The sequence below is a fragment of the Watersipora subatra genome, chromosome 3 (genome assembly GCF_963576615.1).
Source record: "Watersipora subatra chromosome 3, tzWatSuba1.1, whole genome shotgun sequence".
Lineage (NCBI taxonomy): Eukaryota > Metazoa > Bryozoa > Gymnolaemata > Cheilostomatida > Watersiporidae > Watersipora > Watersipora subatra.
In genome coordinates, this window is record NC_088710.1 from 30,212,798 (window position 1) to 30,225,807 (window position 13,010).

Consider the following 13,010-nt stretch of genomic DNA (forward strand, 5'->3'; position numbering starts at 1 on the left):
ATGGGATGTCACTCGATGAAGCCCAATTGCTCTTCTATGAGATAATCCTAATGAGGCTAAAATATATCAAAACAGAAAAGGTTTTGTGGTGAGCTGTACTAATAAAAATGCCACTCTGATATGCTGCATTTAGTTGTTCTTATTAAGCAAAAGTTGAAGCACTATGGTTGCAGGTGTCAACAGTTGTCTTAAACGTTGAATACTACCACAAGTGTGACAAGGTCTTAAAATCATTTAGGAGCATGTGTTCTTGGGGGAAAATGATACACCCACATTATTTGAATTTAGTGAAGATACTTGGACAGTCTGTGGTGTATAAGGTTTTATAGTCATCTAGTGAACATCTTTATTGTATTGCTTCATACCCTTAGCTATTTCTAAGGCTTAGTCTAGTGTAAGTTCTGCTCCTGAGTGTAGTTTACGATGTGTGCTCTCAGATGAAATTTTACATACAAACCGAACTTGCAATACTCAAACTCAAAAATTGGCACAAGCATAACAGTGTCCCGAAAGTGCTTAGCGTTGTGCTAGAAACAGGGTCACGTTTTTTCCGGGTAGCTGTGTTTTAGGGAAAATGAATAGTTTCTACAATTATCAAGGACTGGAAATAAATGACCAGTTAAAAATTGTGTACATGCTGAAAGACCCTGCTTTTTGGATATATCAGGAGCTGTGAGACTAAAAAAACTGACAGTATAGGACCCAATAAAATAGCTTTTTTTCGCAGCATATGTAATGCCATTTGCTATGGTAAATACTTCAAACCGTTCAAAATAAAGAGTGAATGTCTCCAAAGAGTCATCATCTTGGTTCCAGTGATTGGAGAAAAAATTACTGCTTTTTGCTTATAGAACTTGTGTCAAAAGAAAATATATGACTAAAAAAATGTGATAAGATGATAAAACGGATATAGTTGGTGTAATTTAATATTTGGTATGCAAAGTAAACAAGTATACATGCCTGTCAACAAAAGTCTCTGCTGTTGATGGACATGTATAATCTATGACGTTCTGCGCAATCAAGTGAATCCTATCCTCGTTGCCAGTTGTTATTTTATTACTCGTTGTGATAGATACACAGCCTAAGTGATAGTAATTACAGCAGTGTCATAAATAGTGTGCACACAAGGGCCCTTAAAGTAGAGTAAAGGAATGTTAACCCAGTAATCAAAATGTCAATTTAGGTCAATTAGCAGACTTGGTTGTTTGATTTGCCACTTTGGTTATGTGTATAACTATTACAGTTCATGAGCATGTGTAGAGGTCAATACGAATGTGTGTTGATAAGTGATTTGGTTATTGTAAGAGTAGATAGCCACTAACTATGTGTAACACTATGAAAAGAAGGTAGCTGCTAAATGTGTATAAGGATAATGATGCTGTGAATGAACTTACATGATTTTTCCAAAAGCTAAAGAAAAATTAGATAGATCTGTAAAAATTTAACTACCGAAATTACACAATTTCAACTTTTTATTTCCTGCATAGAATTTCATTATTTTGCTATTTTGTTAGGCCTGCCACTTTACATGTCTGCTGATGAAAGTAGTAAAAACACACTTTTTGACCTAAACAGTAGCACAAGTGTTTACTTCTTACGACAACGGCCGGTGATTTTATTTCTTATTATCAGAGCAAAGTCTATTTTTTGTAGGTCAAGCAGGTATATCAACCTTATATGGCAGAGAAAAATAATGTCGGTCATGATGACAGAGCCATCACAGCTGACATTATCCCATCAGCCATCATGACAAACCAACCGCGCTAAAGCTACAAGACTCGGCCTCAGCGAAATTACAAAGAATCGAACAAAAATGACTAAGTCAGCACTCAACTGGGCCAAAAAAACAGATAGCCAATCACTGGCCAATAGGGGATCACTGAGTGATCATCGAGTTAGAGATTGAGAGATGGAGCTACCACCGAATCGGCAATTGAGAGACCAACTTACCACCGAGTCAGCAAGTGAGAGACCGACCAGCTACCGAATCGGCAAATCTGAAACAGATCTACCACCGAGCAAACAAATGAAAGTCCAAACTACTACTGAGTCGGCCCTTTTGGAAAAAGTGCGGAGCCTTTACATGGAGCAAATTGGGTTCAGAAACCAGTTTCATGTACCTCATTAGTAAGCTATAAAAATGTTTCACAGTTGAATGGTGTAACTAATGCAGATGCTGGTTTCACTATGTATATAAAAATTATAAATCTCAAAGTCTGTTGTGTGTATGTGCAGCTATAACGATTAAATAACTATAGCTGGACATACGCACATAAAATCGTATAAAAGGAGCCCAAATGAGCCAAGCAAGCCAGAGCACAGGAAAGTATCGCTACATACAGTTGATTGCATGTGCACTCTCAACTGTATTCATTATATATTTGTAAAAATGCATACACTTCCTTCTATACTCAATATGGTTTGGTTTCTTGTAGAGCCGTAAAAGGTCACAGCAAAATCCTTTACAAATTAACATGCGAGTTGATTGAATTCATCCCAGCCATAAGTCAATTGATGAATTATGTACATGAAAAGCTTCGTGATATTGTTTTTAACTGAAAAAAGAGCGTTATTACCATATATACTCATGTATAAGTAAAGTCTCGAAGAACAAATATTGGGAAGGATTTATACAAGAGTAACGTTTATGAATATGCTTTGCTAAGTCAAATAGAATGTGAATGTTACAAGGAAACTCAGTTTTTATAAATGCAATATAAACATTTCAGTATCCCCTTAATAGACACGCATAATAATGGTCTTTCGCGATATGAATGTTAAAGTTTTTTTATTTATACACAGATACAGTGCACCCTTGCCATGCAATTTCAATCCGCTCCAGACTTGGCATCGTATGGCAAAAATATCGTATAAAGGGGTATACAAACCAATAGGAATTATCTAATGCAAACATCCCCTGGTAAAAATTATCAAAATATTATATAAGTACTGTACATATTAAAAAATAGTAGCAAGCTAGTATGTTAGCCCTAGTAACTATAGTTACATCCAGAAACTTCAATTTATTTAGTGATTACGATCTGATATAAAATGTAACATTACAATGTACCTTCGAGACAGACGTATTACATAAACTTTGAATTTAACTGAATTTAGATTACTAAACAAGCACTTAAAGCTAAGTTTTAGTATGTATTGTCAACTATTTAATAGAACTTAACTTTTTTATCGCTAAAATTTTATCACCTATATATTTCCGGCTTCCTTTTCACCATCACTTTTAGCCGACCTTATAAAAACCCTTTTCAATCCAAGTTGACAAGAAAGCCCAAGCAATGCTGTTCTCCAAAATTTTCTGTTTAATACGTATTGAAGTGGGTTTTGTGAGCAGGTTAAGGAACGCTGTCTGATCCCAGACCCTCTATTCGAAGGGATCGCAACTCAAACTTTGTTAATGGTTTCAAAGGAGAAAAATTATCGTTTTTCACTTAAGGAATGCTGAACTGAGAGAAATGGGTCATCATACCTTTTCCATGCGTTGTGAGAAGGTTTTCAGCAGACAAAATATCGGCCTCTTTGTTATTTCGACGTAATAAGCAAATTGACTGCCAAATTTTAATTTTGAGCAAAATATATGACTGAATTCGTATGGCGAAGTAGAATTCGTATGGCGAAATAGAATTCGTATGGCGAGGATGGAAAACAATTGCATTGGGCAAGACCAAGCATGGTGTCACACACAAAGGCAATTTTTTCTCTGCCTTTTGCAACCATAATTTTAAGTTAATTAGCGAGTGAACATGTTCAGATGTGTGAAAACAAAAAAGTTTTCATAATGAAATATTCTCTCATGAAAATATTGGGCATGCAAGTAGGTTTTTCCTGTATGGTGTGGGACGCACGGGACAATTGATCATATCATCTCAAACTTTGCAATTCATTCTGAAATAAAATTTGCTTTCATTTTATAATCAATGCAAGAGTGGATTTTCTAGCCCAGGTGTTTTTTCTGAGCAAACGCAAGTTTCTCATTATAATTCAGGTGAGCCAAAATCAGTTTGTCCCGCGCGTCACAATTTCAGTGCATTTAGTTGCAGCCTGTTCTTCCCAAGCTATCTGAGATAAAAAAAATTATTATCTATAATTTTATTTTGGGCTGCTATAGCTTAGCCAAACTCGCCAATTTGCTGAAAAGACTGCATGTTTCTGTTTTATAGGTACATGTAAGTATTTGTGACACGCGGGACATTTTCAATAATATGGTGATGTCTGCCGTTGTTTGTGAATTCTCTATGATACCCTGACATGTGAAAGTAATGCTTGATTTTCCAAGTCTATGAAGCCAGCTTCTTTGATAAAAATAATGAATTAGAATTATTTTAGGTTTTGTAACTCAGAACATGGAGCTTGTCAATATTAGCCTATTCTTATCATACACACACCTAGTGTTCAAATCACGAGGTAATCTTTGAACCAAATGTGTATTTTTAAAGTACGGTTACAAAAATTATCTTTCAATCACGCATCAAATTTTCAGTCAGTAGAGAAAGTAAGTTTCACTTATAGATACTGGTAAGGCGTTTTAACTGGCATGTATTCTAATGACTGCCAAACTGCTGTTAATATCGTGTCAAACTTCCTGCCCACAAGCGACGAAAGCTTCGGAAACACCTGCTGACCTATACGTTGAGTGTCATCTTTGAGATTTTCAATGAAGAATATCTGACCGTCAAGGTAAGCCCTAGTGAATTTAAAAAGTTGGGTCAAGTAAATTGCAAGCCAGTTTCTAGACATGATCAAATTGTCTGCTTGCAACTACTGCGAAATTCAGAGTTAAGAACTGGGACTCTACCCTCTGTCTGTTTTTTGGAAATGCCCACTACTGTCCACCAGCTTTTGAAAAGAACTGCGTGTAACATGGAAGATTAATCATGTGTGAAGAGGGATTGTGACTCTTGTGGCGCTGATTCGATCGATAGTTTGGTTGTTAGCGCTAAAGAACAGGTGAATTTCTATCAGTGGAGAGATGGTGAAAACGGCTTCCTAAACAAGCTCGAAGGTCAGATGCCATCATCTGACTTGCTTGTACTGCTGAAATACCAACTGACATCACTTTCCCTTCATATGTACACTTCCAACCGTCAACACAAATCATACATTTACCTCAAACAGAATTTGAAAATTGGGGCAGTGATCATTCGCAGACTTCAGTGAGAACTTTAACTGTAAGCAACTGAAATCAAAGCACCTACTACACCACAATAGGGGTGACAGTAGTGCTGGGACGATATTACGATATTTCGGTATATCGTCGATATCACTTTTTGATACCGACCGTACCGAGTGCTTTCTGCCCATATCGAAATATCGGATACCGTCGATATTGGACGATATCGACGATAATATAGATACATCGGTTTTTTGACGTCATCGCATTGTTTGCAAATGCGCTCGTCCGCGAAAAAGCCGCCATCTTTGTAGAAAACTATCGTCATTTTCTTGATTAATAGTATGTTAGTTAGTAATGTTTAATTTTGCTGATAACAAAATAACAAAAAGCCTCTATTTTCAGGCATATTATCAAATAAAATGAAACATGTGAAAGTATCCTGAATGCAAAATAGTAGTGAACAATTCATGTTCAGTTTGAGATTATTGGTGTAAAAATTAAAATAAAATTTACATGAGATGATGACTTCAAATAAGTAATGCAGGATAACTTTTACAAAAATAAATTGATTGATACTATATACAAGAGTTCAGATTTGAAGAATAGGTCTTCTATGAGTATTGATTGCGGCAAGATTAATTGTTATTAATAATTTGATGACTATAATATGGCCTGTATCATCTGACTGTGTAAGTATCGTTGATGTTTACATGAATAATAGTATTTTTGATGTTATTTTGATACTGCAATAAAAAATGGCAAACAAAAGCATAACAAACATAATTAATTGCAGAAGCTTCGTGTTTTTAACGATAGAAGCTCTCCATAAAGATGGCGGACAACGATAGAAAGACGTCATGAAAAACGAAGGATATTCTACTCTACCTACTTGATACCCGATTCTTCAGAGAATTATACCGGTATATAAATTCATTACGGAGTTGTTCTTTCATGGCAGTTTTTCTAGCAGGTAAGACAACTCCAAATAACATAACCGATATTTCGATATATCGGTTGACTACGCTATCATATCGTACCGAAACGAATTTTTGATATCGTCCCAGCACTAGGTGACAGTATTCACTGTCATGATTTATTATAAGCTGGATGGAGTCCTTGCCTACAAATGCTGTGTATTAGTTAGTGATAGCCTAGAACAAACTAAGGATGCTGCTTACACTGTTTAATAGAGAACTTGTGAAATTTCTGAAAGCCGAAACTATTAACTTGCAACATATTCATTATGTAAGTGATGGATCCGCATATCAAAACATTAATCGGTTCACATTTCAGAACTTGATAAGCCATAAGGGTGCAATGGGTATGGCAGCTGACTGGAAGTTTTTTTTAGACATCACATGGCAAAGGCTCAGTAGATGGTGTTGGGAGAAGCATCAAACAACAGGTTCTAATGGCAGAATATCAAGGATGGTATGTCGTAAACTCGGCAAAATCATTTGCAGAAGCTGCAACAATAGTAACTTCCAAATCAGTAAAACCAATGAAGATTTTATACATCTCAGAAAATATGATCACTAAAACGGCAAGGAGCTGCAAAGAACGCTGGTCTACTGCACCTCCAATTCGTGGCATTCTATCTTGCCATCACGTAGCAATTAAGGAAGATGGTGATGTTACTCTGATGGAATGGTGTTCTTCCACTTATCAGCCAGTTCCATCCACACCGAGCAGCGAACCGAATCAAAAGGCAACCATAGGAGATACTTCACAAACACTGACTCAGCTCTTACCTCAAATGCTGGTCACAGTGGCCTATAACTCTGAAGTCAGCTTTGGGGAAATTCTCACAATCGAAGCTAGTGAAGGTAGCTACACTGTAAAGTACATACACCGTGCACACAAGCAGCTCAAGTGACCAAACCCCGACGACATAAGATCCACCCATAGGAATTTGCTTCTTTAAGTATGCCCAGTTGTTGTACCAGCAGCAACTACCAGGTCACTGAGATACTTTGTAATAGGAAATTATGCAATAATAATGGCAGAATATGTTTTTTTTAAATGGTTTACTGCATGAAAGTCTGACAGCCTTCAAATTATATGTGTTTTATGTTTAAATAAAATAAATACAATATATGGTAATTTTAAACTATTGTTTGGTTTAGCACAAGTGAATATACATACGCAATGTGCATACATATGCAATGTTGCAACTACAACTCATAACAATTTGTGGTCTAACAACTAGAAAACATAGAAAAATGCTTAATTTTCATAATGTTATTTTTGTCCCATGCGTCGCAGTCCCGCGCGTTACAGGTGGTAGTCTTCTTTCAAACCTTACAGGATCATTAAAATTTGGCCTGGAAACAAAATGATATGTATTCCTAATAGGGGAACAATAGACCTTTGAGCTTGTCAAATGATAATGTTATGAGTCCAAAATTTCAGAAGATTTTACTAATTGATCAAAATGTAGTTTTTCATGTCAAACTATGGCCCCGCGTGTCACACCAGCTTTAATGGTTCATAATTTGTTAATGAGTTGCATGACAAAGATGAAATCTCATTGAGTGATGGTTGATGTCAAGTGCTTTCTAAAAAAAGTATGAATAATACCAAAATTACGCATCTGAGCTGAGAAGTATGCGAGGAAGCACTCAAATGACCAGCGCGTCACAATCTTGCCAAAGACGGCCTTACCCCAGTGCATTTTGTGAGCCAAAAAAAATCGTATAACAGGGGAACATCATATCCCCAGGGCTCACTGTGTCCGGTTTCGGTCACTTTAAACTATTATTTAAAATTTGGAGTTATCATCCTGCTTTGGATAACTCCTAATACATTATGCATTCACCAAATTACTTTGCCTCGCGAGGGCTGCATTACAGCCTTGGTACCTAGCGTCTCACATCGCAATTGACGTTCAAATTGGCTTGAGGGTGGCGCAGTTTTTCCTTAGCCAATGGAATGATGCCAACAGATCCGGGTCAATTATGATAGCCAAGTTCTCTTTTGATGGGTAATTACTGAAACCGTCCAACCCTTAATTGTGAGCAGTGAGTGATCCTGTCACTATTACTGAAGTTCGCGAAGATCCCATTTATGTGGTTATCTCTCTTCAATGCCTGGTAAATGAACGTAAGATCCTATTGTTGACTGTCTCAACAACCAAAAATACACGCTTCTCGTGGCGGGTTCCGTGCATCCAAGGAGTGCCCAACTCGCCGAGTGATCTCTTCATAAAATGAGTAGGCTATTACAAATTCCTGCATAATTTCCTTTTCCTAAAGTTAAATAATACATTTAATCATGATATAATCGTCCCTGTGAATATTTCTTCAATTAAAAAAATGATAATTACTGTCTTGGAGTTAAAAATAAACTAATAAACTAATAAACTCTGGCTGCGAGTTCTAATTTTAGTAACTGTTATTACTAATATTAGGACTACTGTTAATAATAATATTAGTAATTATTATTAATTTTATTCATATTAATTATCCCACGACCAAACAAGAGGGAAGCGATTGATTGGGAGATTTATGATAAATATACATGTGCACACAACTCCCGAAAAATTATCCGTTAACGGCCGTCACCAAACCTTTGCAACGAATTTCTATCAACAAATTTAACTATTTTGCAGTAAAGTCGTTAAGTATAATAATGATACAAAACGCATATAAACCTATTTAAATATGTTACCAAGCCTTTGAAAGGTTACCGCAAATTCCTAAAACTAACCCATCTGATCGAATTATACACAAATAGACAGATTAATTTGGACGAAAATCGCCACAAAAAGCTTGAAAACCTTGGTTTAATAAAAGTAAGGACCGAATATTGAAACGCCGAGCAACAGAGAATAGAACGATAAAGTCGCGCGCATTTCACGAAAAAAATAACTGCATATTTCGCCAGTCTATAGCATTGTTGAAGGTTTCTGTAATTAACATAAGAGTACTGAACTCGTTTCATTTTTGCCGATTTCAAAGTAACTGACATTTTAGACTCTTGAGTACTTCGGTATTCTAACTGATGTACAACGCAGTGTAAGTAAAGGAAATGACGATGATATTTTGTTCTAACGATTCTCATGAGATTTTAAGATTATGAGATTATACTTATGAGATTATGAAAACTATGACGTTTTTAAATGTAAACAAAATTGTGTATTGGTTTTATATTATTACTATATTAATAATATTGGTTATTCTAATAATATCAGTGCATTTTACTTCTAATATTGGCCAATATTGCATTTCTCCTATTGCAGGGGGAGAGATATAAACATATAATCTTTTCCTCTCATTATTGCTATTTGTTGTATATAATAACACCCACACCCAGTACATTACAGCTACCATTGCAGTTATCCTATTGCACTGCAGTGCCATTTGACTGCTAATATTGCATTTCTCAACCATCAGTACCCTTTCTTTTTTTCCAATATATCTTTGGTCGTGGGATGTATGACAGTGGAATTTCTAACAATATTAACATTATTATTATTAATAATGTTATTAATAATTGGTTAACTCGAGTAATTGAGAATCCACTCATACCTCCATAACATGTTAATTCACAGAACTATTGCTATCAAATATCAGTTAAAATCCAATATAACATATATATATATATATATATATATATATTATCTTAAACAATCTTATGACAATACTTTCAATCATAAAAAGTAAGCACCATATTGTTTTACACCGTTATGTCTGATATCAGCCATGTACAGGTAGACAGCACCATGTTCAGCACCGATGCAAATTTCATAACAAATTGCCACAGATATAGCATCTACAAATTCCAGAGATGAGAAAATCACTATTACAAGCCAACTCCCAGATTTCAATCCACAAATAAAACATTGGAAACTTTCCATGAAAACGATAAATAACAACTAAAACCTTGAAGGTCAGAGCCAGATTAAAACCAAGGATTAACTCCTAAATAGTGCATTTTAAGATAAATGTCTAACCAGATTCCTTAACAGGTACAGTGGCCAGACAATAGCAACTTGCGTCATGCAGTATATCAAAATCTGCATCTGGTACCAATCTACACCAAAGTTTATAATTAGAGATTATGTATGATAAAATCTCTGCTGATGGAAAACAAAAAAATGTAGGCAGAAACATCCAAAAACTACAAGATTCACAACTGAAGACCTGAAACATATATAGTTTCACTCCTGGACACTAAGGGTAACTTTTATTCAAAATAAAAAGACGAATATTCAATCATACTCTTCACTCTTTTAGCACAGCTTCCCCATAGCAGTCAGACGCATCAGTAGAAGAAGCCGAAGAATTCATTATCGAGAGAACAAGAGAGTCGCTTCATCTCAAGTTTCAGACATTTACTTTTCAACTCTTATAATTTAGTCTTAAGGTATAACTAGTACATCTGTATCTGATTCTTAAAATAAACATAGGGTCATGAGGAATTATGGAACTGTAGTCTTAAATTGCAGTATTTGCAAAGGTCAACTGCAAAATCTTATGTACTTTAATAAACAAGTTAAATCGATTAAAAGAGCCACTAATCAAGATCAGACCTTACCAAGGAGCTATTAGCAATAACTACTTACCGCAGCACATCTGTGGTAGATAAATAAACTAAGCCATTCACAAAGCCTTGTAGGGAACTGGTACGATAATCCAGTTCTATCAATCGTTAATACAACAATACTGCTAAAAACGAGTGAACTGATGCACCTCAAACTGCAGGAAAAGCTTCCTAAATATTTGTTTGGTTTTTAGTAGCAAGCATGTCTTTGATAATCTTCAACGATCAACTAGCGCTTTAAAGTGCTGCCATTGCACAAAAATTATTTAGGCAAGTCAATTCAAACCTCATTTAAAACAAGTCTAGATAGTGGCGTTTTCTGAGATTACGATTACGGTATGAGACTGGACAAGACGTCATAGTTAGCTAGCCGTGGCAGCGGAAACGCTACGCCTCCAAATGATAACATATTAATGAGACACTAACTTTCACCCTCCAAAACCTACCTCAATAAGTAGCTAGGGTTAATTAAATACAACGATTCCACTTTTCCATTCTTTACTTTGTTGGTGACTTCCTATATTTATTTAGTGATTATATTGGGAGTTTTCCTTTCCGAGATGTTTGAAAAGATAACTCCGGAATTTTATATCAAATAATTGGTAAATCCGTTTTTGAATAAATAAGTTGCAAACATTTTGAGGATTACTTTGACCTTATAAGTTGGAGATGTTTCTACTTTTTTGCTTTGGTTTCATTGGCAGATTTGCAGCAGAAATAACAATCAAGACATTAATTTAATAATTGATGAGTTGAAATGTTAATTTTACAATGTCAACTGTATGATAGAAAATTATTGCTTTTATTGCTGGTGGTACATCTTGCAAATTGATGAATTTGCTAAATCAAAGTGCGTTCTTCTCTTTGGCTGTGATTTTGAAAGTGCAAAATTAAACACTGTAGGAACTGCATCTTTCTTCAAGATCTTTAGGCCTCTCACTTTTGAATAGCGGTTATCAGTAAAGTATGCCTGAAATAAAAATCAAATCAGATATATACATATTAAGTAACATTAACAGAAGTAATACTAACGTCTTTTCATTACAATCGACTTACCTATAACAGTATGCACAATGTGCTGAAAATACATATAGTACTACACAAGAATGATAAATCTAACCAACCCACAAGCAAACAAACCAGTTGAAGTGGCACAATGGGCCATAACATGAGTTGTCTACAAAGACTAAGATTTTCTTCAAACATGAATTCTTAGTCCTGTAGAAGATTCTTGTACACTAAACAACAGCTTCTACTTTTACTAGCAGCGTTATTGTTAAGGCTCATTAACTAGGTGGTCTTTTGCACTTAGTACTTTATACTAAACTTAGTCTTGTTATAAAATGTTACAACTTACTGATCATAAACATGATGAGCTGGTGGGCTGCCACGGTTTGTTTCCTTTACCAGAGTTGAAAGAGGAGAGACGTTTCATATTTACCAGCCATTGATTCCGTAGTAAGTCAGTCTTTGGAAACTGATGGAAAGTAAACCCTATTAGTGCAAAGGGGTTCTGTACAACTGCTTAAAGAGTTTAAAGAGAGCATTTTAAGAGGGTTTAAACTTTAAAGTTTACAGAGAGCAGCCTTTCATGACTTTAAAAAAACTGACACAACATTATAAGTAAGTCTATGTTAAAATAAATAATAATTTGAAACTCGCTGATGCACAACCACCCTTTGGAAGAAAAATTTTTTGGCTGGTAGTGCAGGCATGATTTATTATTAAACTCTCTCCCTTTTTTCGCTGACCTTGAAGATTGAATTTTGATAGGTAATGTGAGATCATTTATTTCATTCATTTGATCTTTATATTTGTGAAAGCCATTTATTTGCCTTTTGCACAAATTATTTCCTACATCTTCATCAAAACAAACATTAGTGTACAAAACAATGATTTCTTCCACAAATAAAAATTAATCTGCTCATAGGTTCAGGTTTGACTGGTCTTTTTATCTTGTAAGAATTAATATTTATAGTAGTTAATTTTGACAAATTGTTACTTCACTTTCCAAGTTAGACAGCGTAACTTACCAGTAGATGCGCTGTAGAGTTACTGGGTTGGTGTGAGCTTGACGATGCCTCTCATCATCACTCGTGACAGTTGCGTAACTTTCTACAATCTGTTGTTGGTGTAGCCATAGTTACTAATGTTCGTATGATAAACTATCGTGTTATATATGCGTCCCCTATGCTTGTATGGGCTTCAAAGCTTTGTGTGACTCGCCGGGTACCGGATTAAGATGTCACATGATGCAAAGGCTATATATACAGAATTATCAAGCCTCTAGGTCTTCTTGACTTTTTCTTATTAGTAACTGACCTGTAGAATCTAA

At 35.4% G+C, this 13,010-nt stretch overlaps 1 protein-coding gene across 1 annotated transcript in view; it reads right to left on the reverse strand.

Annotated features, from left to right (window-relative positions):
* Window positions 1-13,010, reverse strand: part of LOC137390495 (caspase-6-like) — a 528,030-nt gene that overhangs the window by 342,811 nt on the left and 172,209 nt on the right. The gene's annotated exons all lie outside the window — the stretch shown is intronic.